Raw genomic sequence first — 13,221 nt, forward strand, 5'->3', positions numbered from 1 at the left:
TCAGACCATGGGGCCCGATTGGCAGCGGGTGATGAGGGGGTTGCTGCGGGCACACTGACGGGAGGGTGGGGGTAGAGAGGGCGGTGGGTGGGGAATATAAGGTGAAACATAGCAGAGTGGATTTCTCCTAATGTGTATTTTGCCTTTTATGATGCTAATGTGTGTAATGTTAGTCCTCGGGACTCTGGGTGTGAAAAACTCAATAAAAATCTTTTAAAAAAAAATCATGCACATTGTGCAAAACATACACCTTCAAAAACTCTTCTTGTGCGTTGGACATGGGTCAACCTAATGTGGATGGGAAAAATCCTGGCTGTAACAAAAAAGATGTCATGCAACATGTCAGACTCTAATAAGAGCTTACTCCCTTCATGCTGATATTGGGCTCTCAACTACTCATCATGCTCCGGATAGGCCAACGCAAGAATGTGGGCAATTAGGGGGGGTCAGGGTGCGGAGCACGTTCTACGTTGTGAGGACTGCCCGACCTGGACTTCGGCTGGCTTTCTGGTCCAGTACCTGTTCTTGCAATGGACGCCGCACTACCAGTAGACCCCCAGGGTCTGCACCTTCCTGGCAATGGCCTTCCAAATGTCATGCTTCTGATGGGTGTTTACCTGTATGGATACAAGAAATGAAAGAAAAAAACCACTGATTTTGTGACTTTTTGGTCTTCATGGCTGCAGTGTTAGGAGGCAAGATAGCTTTTTTGAACCACCAAGTACATGTACGCAACATACGCAGTCTTCTGCAGAGACAGACACAGCTATTGGCCTTCGCACGTTGCTTTCACACACATTAGCCTATGGCTGTGTCCGTCGTGGAGTTGCACACCCACTATGTGGTTGACTTCTGCAGCGGAAGACGGATTACAAATGTCCTGACAGCGAGGTCAGGCGACTGCCATTTTAGAAGGTCAAATAGTATGTTTGTGAGTTTAAGGGCATCACCACCCCTCAAAATGGTGGGCAGTTTGTTTACTTAATTAAAATTCGAAGAACACTCATATATGTACAAAAAATAACATTTATATGTAGTGCTTTACTGTGGTTATTGCGATATATTTGCGTGGTGTTTTTCACACCTCCGTTGATGGTACGTTCTTAAAAAAAAAACTTAAAAATAATTGGATGTGTAAATAATACATTAAGAATGTATTATTTACAAATTCTTTCAGATTTTAAATACTGAAAGCTAAAAATGACATTTGTGAAGTAGAAATGACAAGAAAAAATTAATGTTAGATTTAAATATATTTTAAAACGACATTTCTTTTTAGCAAAACTATACATTTGTGTCAATATTAGAAAAAATATTTATGTGGACAATGTTTAAATATGTTCACAATTCTTCCAATGCAAAAAATTGACCCTTGGGAGAGTGACGCGACAGCGTCGAGTGTACAGCCCATTTCCAGACCTTGCCACCATGGAAGAAGGGGATAGTATAAAAAAAAATCATTGAAAAGGCAAACTACACTGGATTTATGTCATCAGCTGGAGCCAGATCTCCTGCCTCACAACAGAAATTCCGCATCTATTACACCAATTGTCAAACTCATGGCAGTTCTTCAAATTGTGGCCACAGGATCCTTCCAATACACTGTGGCAGTATATGGTGGAATGTCACTCACAACCTACTTTCAGTGGCGTTCTAAAAGAAGTTATTTTGTCAATAATGAGATACATTAACAGCTTCATCCAGTTTCCATGAGATGAGGATTTTGAAATGTGAAAGGCGATTTCTTTGCTTTGGGTCTCCTATCACATGTGGTTGGAGCAATTCATGGCACCCATATTGCCTTTGTGCCACCACACATCACGGAACAAGTCTCACGGATTCAGAAGCACTTCCATTCAGTCAATGTGCAAGTTGTCTGCTTAGCTGATTCGCACATCACAAGCGTGTTGTACGTTTCCCTGGATCAGCCCATGATTCCTTTGTACTACAGAACAACAGCATACCCCTACAAATCTCACAACTTGGAAATGAGAGGGCCTGGCTTGTTGGTAAGTACAATGTGACATAATAATGCTGTGGGTTATTTCAAGGTGAATCATCTGAAATGGTGTTACATATCTTGGTTCTTCTCTGTTTTTACATTTTGGAAACTCAGCTTATCCTAACTGACCATGCTTGTTGGCACCGCTGAGGAATCTAACAACGGCAGAGGTACTCCGCTTCAGAGAGGCCCATGGAAGAACATTGAGGCCAGTGGAGCGGGATTCTCATCCAGATTTCGCTGTCTGGACGAGACTGGTTGAGCCCTCCTCTAGTCACATGATAAGGTGTGCCAAATCACCATGGCCTGCTACATGCTGCACAACATAGCCCTGTGACAGAACATCCCTTACATTGCAGAAGATGGAGACCATGGAGAGTCACAGGGTGAAGATTCTGATATGTCATATGGAGATGATAGCGGTTGGAAGGAAGGAGCTGACTAACGTCAGGATGCCATTGATAACTTCCTCACATGTGTGTAAGTACCTCTTTACTTATTATCATAATAACTGTAAAAGGGGGGGCCTGGCCAGCCAGCCAAGATGGCGCTTGCGAGTCTTTAGCTCTTCGACCATATCGCCCCGTTTATCCTGCAAAAACACCGAGCAACCCAGGTCCCGCCGCACTGCAACAGAGCGGAATCGATCACGAATGCAGCGGAGCAGGTGGTGGCCATAAACCAGTGATCTCCTTCCAAAAATGCCGCAGACACGCGAACATCTTACTCGAGGCCCACGCCGCAAGCTGAGCGAGACTAGAGGGGCGCTGTAGGTGGAGAATAGCCCTCAACACCCCATCAAGACGCGACACAACAGTGAGTGCCAGGCACCCGCAGCCGAAATAACAGAGCACCGGAGGCCTGCCGGTGGTGAGCGTGGAGTGAGACAGAGCATGCGATGGGAGCAGGGGTCCCCGCTGTGCTGAGGGAGACCACACGCCACTGCCAGCATGCTCGGTGAGCAGCTCAAACGGCTGCTGCGAGTAAGCCTGCCGGAAGACACCGGAGCGTGGACACCGCTCTGCCACCCCAGAAGAGTAGAGCACACAGCAGTAACCGGAAGACCGAGTGCATCTCAGTGCAGCTGGGCCTGAGGGGCGATCTGCCATAGCTACTTGATCCCGCGATGGCGGGCCGCCACTGTGGACACCAGTGGGGGCGCAAGCGTAGCCATTCCAAGCGGTTACCTAAAGGCTATAGACATTTGAATGCTGGTCGAGCACCTAGCGACCCCCCCGGAGGTGTGCATCCAACGCAGAAGCCGCAAGGTCACTAACTGGGGGAATAAGCAGGCAGCCCCTCTGGGCGCCGGACAGTCAGAGGTGGTGGGGGATACCGTAAACCTGGGGCTAGCCAGCAGCAGACACGCAGGCTCGTAAATTCAGATGAGCGACAGCGTGGGTCAGGAGAAAGGCTGCGCTGTACTCAGTAGGGCATTGACCCCAGACAGAAAGAGGCACACAAAGCGGGGCCCCGGAGACGTCTACTGTAAGCAGCCGTAGTAAAGCAGTTAACATAGCAGACAGCACAGCAGAAACAGACCCTGAAACTCCGCCTCAGAAAGAGGGAAACAAGGAGGGGTGCAATTTCTGCTTGCCGCAAAACAGCCCGGGCACAGGAGTCAGCCAGCTGCAGTCCCGTGGTAGTGGGCAACTGCGGCGAAACGAAACAAGGCCAGAAGGGCGCTATGGCAAGCAGGGGTCCTGAGGAAGCAGACCTTTACTGGGGAGGCGCGTACCTAAGAACGTGCCTTTATGGGGGCGCTGAGGCGCTGCAGTGGATGTCCCCTTGCAACACCACCACCATCGTTTGAGTAGACGAGTAAGTGCACCCACTGAAGCGCAGACCAGTGCAGGGGCTCAACCAGCAGTGCCTCAGGAGACCTGCAGGACATGGCGTGTGGCAGGGGCTGAGGAGCGAGCGGGTGGAGACAGCGCACACACCAAACTGTGTATTGGTTGGAACCTGCGACAACTGCGCAACTGACCTAACTGGAGTTCAATTTGAGACTGCTGAGACCCTGAGGTGAGCGGCTGGGTGCTCACACCCCCACCAAGAGTTAAGAACACAGAGGCCCGTCTTCTGCGCCACTCGTCCACAGAGGCACATCCAAGAGACCCAATCAGATAGTAGTGGCGCAGTAGGAATGGTGGACAGGGAAGAGACGAGGGGTGTAAAGGCACCAGGAAACTGGATACCCCAACAGCACAGAGAACATGTAGCTGGGACTAAGATGCCATGCACCACCCACAACTGTGAATAACCCTGCGGACACAGACCCACCTCTCAGGAGCAAGCGGAAGGATAAAAAATGTCAGTAACTGCAAGAGGGGCACCTGTGGCCTCGAGGAATGAACACAGGCAATAAATCCTCGAGCACGCACATCCTCCCAGGCAAAGTGCGGCAGCTCTCCGCAAGCAAGCAGCACCTGGGACACAGCAAATTGGAGGAGTTGCAGGCTCTATCCTAGAGAGCGACAGGGCCTCAAAAAGCAGACAGATACAACACATCGCTGAGACGGGCACCACTAGTACCTAAGTGCCGCAAAAGCCTCCCCGCTAAACAATATCCATACAAGGCCATCAAGCAAACTGTGAATACCCTGCTCTTCCCGCAGCCAGAACCCACCTGGACCCGTTGTTCAATCCACAGACGCCGGCCCAGCTGAACAATTGCATGCCCTTCGTGCAGCAACTGGCAATGGGGCCCCTCAGAACCAACACACAACAATCGTCAGCACAGCTTGAGACGCAAGGGAATCAACGTATGGATATAGAAGGCGTGTTCTGCCAAGCAGCAAGATGGCTTACTCATTGAGTGTGCTCTGCCGGCCGAGATAAAATCCTTACATTATACGCACATACGGAGAGCCATCGGACCCTGATATCTGCAGCTAAGCACTTCTCAAGGGGTTATGCTTCAGGGAAGCTGGTTTTTAATGCTGGGGAAGTAGCTGAGCCCATGGAGAGGTCCTGAGGGTGTCATCCGGGTGTGCTGTGCTGGAGGCCCCGTACATATGGCGTGGCGCGATCTGAACCCGCGATCGGGGAACAAGCTGAAGACAAACAGTACACCGCAGCGGAACCTTGGCGAAGGTGCCGTGACACCACAACCCTACACTGCAGGCCAGTTCTGCCAAAGGCCCGCCCTCCCCCCCCCCCCGCAGCATCGTGCCGGCACTCTGGGAAGGGGTGCGACGGGCCATCATCTTGCCCGTGGACATCCTCGCAGACCTGCTCTGGCCAGACAAACGGCGAGGAAACATCGAGATGATGACCAGAAAGTGAGCTTGTGGGGCGACCAGCCCTGGCTATGTTGTGAGAGCCCCTAGACCACTGGGAGAGCGTAATATACCTGCAAGGCCTGAGCAAGAGCGACAGGAGGTATAAGTGCACTGACAGGCGCTGGCACCTCCCCAGGGAAGATTTTAATCCCTTGAACCATATATATTGCGGACATCTCTGGTGCTGAGAACCTGGCCAATGGGTCCCCCTTCATAATTGTGCCAGAGGGGGGACGCGACAGGCCGAAACCAACAACGGCAACACATGCTGGGGTAACGCTCTGTTTACATGCCCTGCACTGAAGAGAAGCAGCATGGTCTGCACAAGGCCCTGTAAGCCACAGACGCAGCCAGAAACAATAGAGTCATAAACCTTCACACAGTTCCCACTCCACTTCACCTCAGAATGGTTCGACCAACAAATCCTTAATTATGGGCAACATGATGCTAAAAGGCCTAAATTAACTCTTGAGAACAAAAGACCCACGAGGCTCATGGAGTCTGAGGCAGAGGGTGGCGCCGACCACACATCCAGCGAACAAACGGATGACCAAGAGAATGACCTCCGCTCACTCCTGTTAAAACTGAGATCCGGTTTGAAAACCATTGACACCAAGCTAGACATACTCACCTCTCAACTTGATCAAGGTAAAAGGCAGGTCGATACACACGAGACGTGTCTAGATCAGCTAGAAAATCACAACTCAGACGCACATGACTTTCCAGTCTAGACTAAAGAACAATTGTTGCAAATGGACAAAGTATTCAACCTGATCAGGGCAAAGAATGGCGATTTAGAAGCCAGATCTCGGCGAAATAACCACCGGATAACGGGCATTCTGGAGACGACTGCCATTTTCAAAATGGAGCCCTACGTGGACTACCAGCTGCATGATTTGTTCGGTCCTGACCTCTCTGCGGTCTTCGCCGTCGAGAGGGCCCATCACACTCTGGGCACCAAGCCACAGGTGGGGGCTCCACGCAGGCCGATCTTAGATCATATATTAAATTATCGGGACCGCAACACCATCTTGCACCTGGCCAGAAAGCAACACGGTCTCCTTCTATCCTGACTTTACCCCTGCGGTGCAGGCAGCCCGCCGGTAGTTTGTACCTGTCAAACGCATACTATTGCAGGCCGAAATCCCTTACGCTTTGCTATATCCTGCCAAATTGAGAGTTCCTTACGATGGCTCCGTTCATCATTTTACGGATGCTAAATCTGCAATGAAATTCGCCAAACATGTGGGTGGGAGGAAGCGCGCCGCCAGATCCACGAATAGCCAAACCCCAGAGGCTGGTCTGAGCGACAATGAGTGACACCCTGCTCAGGGGAGATAATTAGAACTGTGTCTCATTCGTATTATGACCTCATGTAAACTGTGTGTATATGCAACAAGGACATTGCCGCATGATAAGACCTGCATTTAAATTGAGTCTTGGGTCTTTACATTATTCCACCAGTTAAATCCCGATTTGCCAGCAGCCGCAGCCCTATTGGATGCGGCGAAGGCTTTTGTTTCTGTGGAGTGGGTGTTTATGCTCACGGTACTGCGCAGGATGGGTTTCCCAGAACCTTTCTTGCATTGGATTGCGCTCTTGTACACAGACCCTAGTGCGCGCATTAGAATAAATGAAAATACATCAGACCCGATTACTATAAGTCGAGGAACCAGACAGGGGTGCCCGCTTTTGCCGCTCCTTTTTACACTAGTTCTAGAATCATTAGCCTGTCACATCTGCCAAAAGCACCCTGAATCTGCTCTCCAGTTCCAGCTTTGCCCGGTCGGCATATCATTATATGCCGATGATATGGTTCTCTACTCCCGATACCCAGACACAAATCTAAATCCACTCATTAGGGAGTACATTAAGCTTGAATGCTACTCAGGACTTAGTATTAATTGGGACAAGTCAGTGGTCATACCACTCACGCCAGCGACCACACATCCCAGCTTGGAATTCCCATTACAATGGCAAACTGAACCGGTAACTTACCTTGGAGTATGGATACATCGGAACCCAGAACTGGTGGTCCGAGAGAACTATGGCAGAGCAATAACAAAATTGGAAGAGCAAGTTGACCGGTGGATAAAACTGCCCTTGTCCCTGGCTGATAGGATTCCAATACAAAAGATGGTGGTCTTGCCGAGATTTCTATACTTATTTATGAATATCCCGATTTGGCTGTCACAAGCACTGTTTTCTAAATTGCGATCATCAATGCAGAGATTAGCATGGGCTGGGAAACAGGCAAGAGTAGGATGAAAAGTATTGACCAGGCCATGTTACCAAGGGGGCTTTGGAGCTCCAGATCTTCAATTATATTTTTACTACACGCAGGCATAACATGCTCATTACTGGCTACATCCCCATGCACATATACCACACATTGTTGTGGAACATGAGAGTGCATTGCCATCTCCACTAATCACTTATATATCTGACCCGGAAGGACACACCCCGAGGGATATAATACACTCTGTAACTTGCACATCACGAGCATGGTAAACATTGGCACAACGTGCACAGACACTCCCAATTTATGCCCCGGCACTGCCTATAGCTCACCATCCACGCATAACAGTCGCACAAGAGAAGAATATGCTAAATTTGCTGGGGGAAATGGGCCTACGTACTATGAGTGATATTTTTCCGCATAATTGCTTTGTTCCACGGGACGACCCCTCCCTCAGTGCACACCGCACACCACTGAAGATTTTTGCATACCTGCGGCTGAGTATGGCAGTCAGGGAAATATTCCCATCATTTCCAGACAAACCACCACAGCTTAATGCTCTACAGATACTGTTAACTGCTCCTACACGCCAAAGATTGGTAACTCGCCTATATAACGCATCACAGGGGGAACAGGGCCAGGCACAGAATAGATCGTTCCAGAGATGGGAGGAGACAATTGGCAACCCTATAGATAAGAAATACTGGGAATATAGTTGCACACAAATGCAGGTGCTAACATCAAATTGCAACCTGTGCATCATTAATTCTAAATTCCTACATCAAAGATAATATACTCCCCCAAAACTACATAAATATGCACTTAGACCAGATGATAGGTGCCACAGGTGCGGCGTTCCCGGAGCGGACTGTCTTCACATGGCATGGGAATGCTCTCAGTACCAACCGTACTGGCAGGAAGTTACCAGCACTCTTACAGTGATGCTCTCTGAGCAGATACCAAATGCTCCGCTAGTCTGCTTACTGGGACTGTATAAGATTAGGCTGGCTAGAAGACGAAAATTTCTGGCGGACTCATTATTACTAGCTAAACGCCATATTGCAGTACGATGGGCTGATAGGCGCCCACCACGACACAACGACTGGCTGACAGACATGACCTACTGCAAAGAGATATTGGAAACGTATGCAGAGGAAATACTGCAGGCCTCTAGACCTAGAGACTTCTGGGAACCTCTAGTACAATACCTTGGGTCCAAACAGGATGCGCTTTAACATAATGCAGCAATGCATAAATGCTGTTTGATTGGCACTGGGATGTTTTTTGTGGCAAAGATGGGATGATAAGTAATATGTACAGGTGACTAGTAAGGAACCTGAAGATGGGTGTACACTGTACGGAATAGTAAATTGTAAAATCTAGGTATGGACATGGATATGAGACCTTTGAGATTTGAAATTGAATGTACCAACTAACGTTTTGCAATGTAATTGCCTGCCTTTTTTCATGTGCTGACCAGAATAAATAAAATGTTTAAAAAAGAAAAATTGAGACTTGGAGATGCCCATGGTGCAATGCCCATGTTCATTAACTGCTGGCTCTCCTCCCTATACTCGGCCAGCCCGCCTCATGGCAGGGTTGCAAGCCGGTGAACCCACGCCTCCAGGGAGAGCACCCAGCTCCTACATCCAGTTCCTCATTGGGAGTGTAATGTTGAATTTGTTGAGTAGGGGGTGTCTTTTCGCACAACCTGATTGGGGGGTTGGTGTGGCTGGGGGGGCTGAAGGGGTATGTTAATGTTGGAATTTTAGTCAGAGCAGCATCACTTTGACACAAACCCAAATTATGGCATCGCAGGTCTCACAACACTATCACACAGACTCCCTAGGGGGGTTGTGGAGTGTTGATTAAACTCAATGACACAGAACGCGGCGGTGTCATAAGGGGAAATCAATATAGCCAACCAGACCATGGATTACCATCATATACACTCAGACATGCCATGACAGCCCTCAATTTCTTAACCTGGAACATCCGGGGACTGAACGATTGCAGGAAAACAAGAATTGGTCATTCCTATCTGCTCAGACACCAAATAGATATATGTTTTCTGCAAGAAACCCACTTGAACAGCACGTCCCTTCTAAATAAAAACATAAAAGATGGGGACACATCTACTCTTCTATACACTCTAATTATGCAAGAGGGGTGGCTATATTACTGCGTCAGGGGCTAGACTGGAAAACGTTTGAATCGCATGTCGACCCAGAGTGGAGATACGTTATATTACAATGGGGTGCTAGGAGGAGTAAAGATAACGCAGGCAGCAGTTTATGGGCCTAACATTGACAAACCTGATTTCTTCCAGACCACGTGGGCCAAAATTAAATCTACCGGGTGTGACACTATACTATAGGTTGGTGACTTCAACGCAGTATTAAACGATGCCCTAGTTAGGAAGGGGACATCCCACAAATTACACCCTAATTCTAGCGGCACACTGAATGCCATAATATCAGACAGTAACCTAACAGATCTATGGAGACAGTGACAACCGGGCAGGACCAAGGGCACGGGTATCTCAGCACATCACAACGCTTGGTCCAGATTGGACTATTAGCTGGTATCGCGTGAGGTGGAGGCGTGGTCCATAGAAGTTACACATCTCCCTAGGACACTATCAGACCACCTTCCTTGCCTCTTATGACTGACCATCCCAAACAGACCTAACAGAATGTATAGTTGGAGGCTTCCCCTAAATGCTCTACTTGATAAGGCTTTGCGTTAAGAAATACGGGGGTATTGAGACCTGAGAGGATTGTGGCAGCTTGCTCAGCAAGCCCAGATACATTTTGTTTTGTATCTCTACTGATGAAGGATAATATCCAGAAACACACGTGTCCAGAGATTGACAGCACTAACCTGCACCAACATTGGTGAAACACTTAAGCAAAAAAACAAGTAAGCATTCAAAGTGAACTGCATTTACCATAATGTTAAGGGGTGGACTGGCTGGGAGGTGAAGCAGTGTGCTCACATCCCCCTTCTACTTTGCATTAAACACGGGATCTGTCACATCACAGGCCTCTCTTTGGGAGGCTGTTAAAGTGGTTATTCGTGGGAAATACAAAGCCCGTCATGCTGGGGTGCTGAAGTCAATCAGGAATACACTAGCCACCCTTGAAACGCGTATTAAAGAGATCGAGTCACAATACTACACCACTGATGACCCCGCTCTCTTAGCGTCACTAAAAGAGAAAATCACAGAATTTGAGGAGGAAGCGCAACATGAGGTAGAGTTCCTGGGCAAATACACACACCTAGAAAAACCCTTTACGACCAAGAACATAATACAATCATCTACAGTTTACCTCTAGATGAAGCTGTCGTGGCCGACCCTGTGTGTTCTCCTCGGGATGACGCTGAAGCTATAGGGGGTCCCCCTCCCATCCGTCCCCTGCCCGGATTCGTATAAAGACCCTCGGGCGCAGGAGACAGGTGGACGAGGGAAGGACGGGATGGAGACAGCCGAGAGGGATACCTGGAACGAGATAAGGAGAGAGGGGTTAGGGATGGCGTTGGTCTTCCCTCTCACCGCTGGGAATCTTTTCCGGATGCACTCTGTTGTACCTGTCTCTTGGGCTGTCCCGGAAAGGGTGAGTCAGAGGTCGGGAGTTTGAAGGAGAACCAGGTCCAGTTCACTCCACTGGTCCCAGCCTCGCCTGGGCGGTGCAGGGTTCTGTATCGGATATAGAGCTTCCGACTTCCAGTGTCGCAGGAAACACCAATTGCGCTTCTACTTCCAGCCCGGGTATCCGTGGGGCCGAGGAGCGCGGTGTTCGATGGTTCCCCAAGGAAGTTGTGGGTGCCTTCAGGTTTCGCCGAAAACACCAGTTGCGCTTCTACTTCCAGCCCGGGTATCCGTGGGGCTGAGGAGCGCGGTGTTCGGATGTTCCATCAGGAAAGCTGCGGGACAAAGAATCACCTACTTAGACACAGGCTAAGGCTAAGGCTTACTCGGAAGCCCGGGTATCCGTGGGGCTGAAGAGCGCCGTGACCGTAGGTTTCCGTAGTGAGAATATAATGGAACACCACAAGCCGTAAGACCGGAAGGATCGAGGGAACCTTCCCGAGGACCTCCCAATGTTTGGAGAACCCGGTCGGAGAGTTGCTTGTGGCTCCGGGGTTTTGCGGGAGCGAAGAAGCGCCCAGCTGAACTGGGTGGAGAGCGAGGAGTTAGACCCAGCTGAAAAGTGCACGCACCCTGGAGTTGAAGTCACGGACTGCTATGGGGCGTTTCTGGGTCCTAGCTGGAGGAGGGGGACACTCACCTCTCTCCAGGTCGCTGCAGCGTAGGCGGACCAAAGGCCCCGGAGGGGCAGCGTTTCTGGAGTGTTTCGCGCACTGACGGCGTCTGGTCGCATCAGCCGGAGTGGACGAGGTGAGCTCGCGGGCCGTTGAAATTGTTCAGGACGAGCGGGAATCATTGGCACCGCCCCCTTGTGTTGAGTCGGTTTTATGGGCGGCCGCGCTAGCGATCAGATGGAGCGCCCGGCCGTGGTGACTCTTGGGTGTTGTAGTTCCGCGGGACTCCTACCTCTGGCGTGAGCATGACAGCACATCCCCCTTCACACCTCTCACAGCGGGGAGCGAGGGACCCGGTTTGTCCGGGCTGCCGCGGTGGAAGGCAGACACCAGGCGATCCGCATGGACCGCCGAGGCCGGCTCCCAGGAGTTCTCATCGGGGCCGTAGCCTCTCCAGGCAAGCAGGTACCACAACTTCCCTCGAACCAGTTTGGAGTCCAGCACCCGTTTCACCACATATTCCTGCTCGTGGTGCACCCAGACCGGATCCGGGACCTTGCGAACGGGGCAGAAGGAAGGCTTCAGCAGGGAGACGTGAAACACGGGATGGATGCGCAGGTGCGGGGGTAGACGCAGCTGCACAGCCACAGGGTTCACATGGCGCACCACAAGATATGGACCTATGTATTTTGGATTGAACGCGCTGGGTATCCGGAATCGGATGTGCTTCGTGGACAACCACACCCTGTCCCCTTTGCGATACCTCGGAGGGGGTCGCCGATGTTTATCGGCTTGGGCCTTGTAGCGTGTTTTGGCTAAGTGAAGCTTCTCCCTGGCGTGTTTGATTGCAGTGTGAATGGCCTTGAGTCTAGTCTGCACCTCGGGAAGATTGCTGCGGGCACGAGGGAGGAGAAATGGAAGGAAACGAGGGTGATGACCAGACGCGAGGAAGAAGGGAGAAAACTGTGTGGAAGAGTGCTTGGAGTTATTATAGGCTATTTCGGCCACCCAGAGCCATTCCACCCAGGAGTCTGTCGCGTGGTCCACATAACAGCGCAGGTACTGTTTGAGGGTTTGGTTTAGTCTTTCGTTCTGGCCATCCGTTTGGGGATGGAAGCTGGTGGATAGGGAGGATTGAATGCCCAGTTCTTCACACCAGACCCTCCAAAATCGTGCTGTAAATTGAGAGCCCCTGTCCGAAACGATCCCCAGTGGAAGGCCGTGAAGACGAACGACGTGTATCAGTAGTAGCTTAGCCAACGCCCCTGCCGTGGGCACCTGCTTGCACGCGATAAAGTGCCCCATTTTCGTAAGGTAGTCAATGACGACGATTATAGCGGTGCAGCCTTGGTCTTTGGGTAGTCCGACGATAAAGTCGATGGAGATTCGTTCCCAAGGATGTAGGGGGGTTGGGAGCGGCATCAGGAGAC

The 13,221-nt window shown here is 50.3% G+C and overlaps 1 long non-coding RNA gene across 1 annotated transcript in view; it reads right to left on the reverse strand.

The window, feature by feature from the left end:
* Positions 1–598: 598 nt before the first annotated feature.
* Positions 599–13,221, reverse strand: part of LOC146856724 (uncharacterized) — a 50,496-nt gene continuing 37,873 nt past the window's right edge. Inside the window, exon 6 of the long non-coding RNA XR_014979496.1 lies at positions 599–617. This is a non-coding gene — a long non-coding RNA (uncharacterized LOC146856724). The remainder of the gene's footprint in view (positions 618–13,221) is intronic.

Source organism: Triturus cristatus, chromosome 3_2 (genome assembly GCF_964204655.1).
Source record: "Triturus cristatus chromosome 3_2, aTriCri1.1, whole genome shotgun sequence".
NCBI classification, from domain to species: domain Eukaryota; kingdom Metazoa; phylum Chordata; class Amphibia; order Caudata; family Salamandridae; genus Triturus; species Triturus cristatus.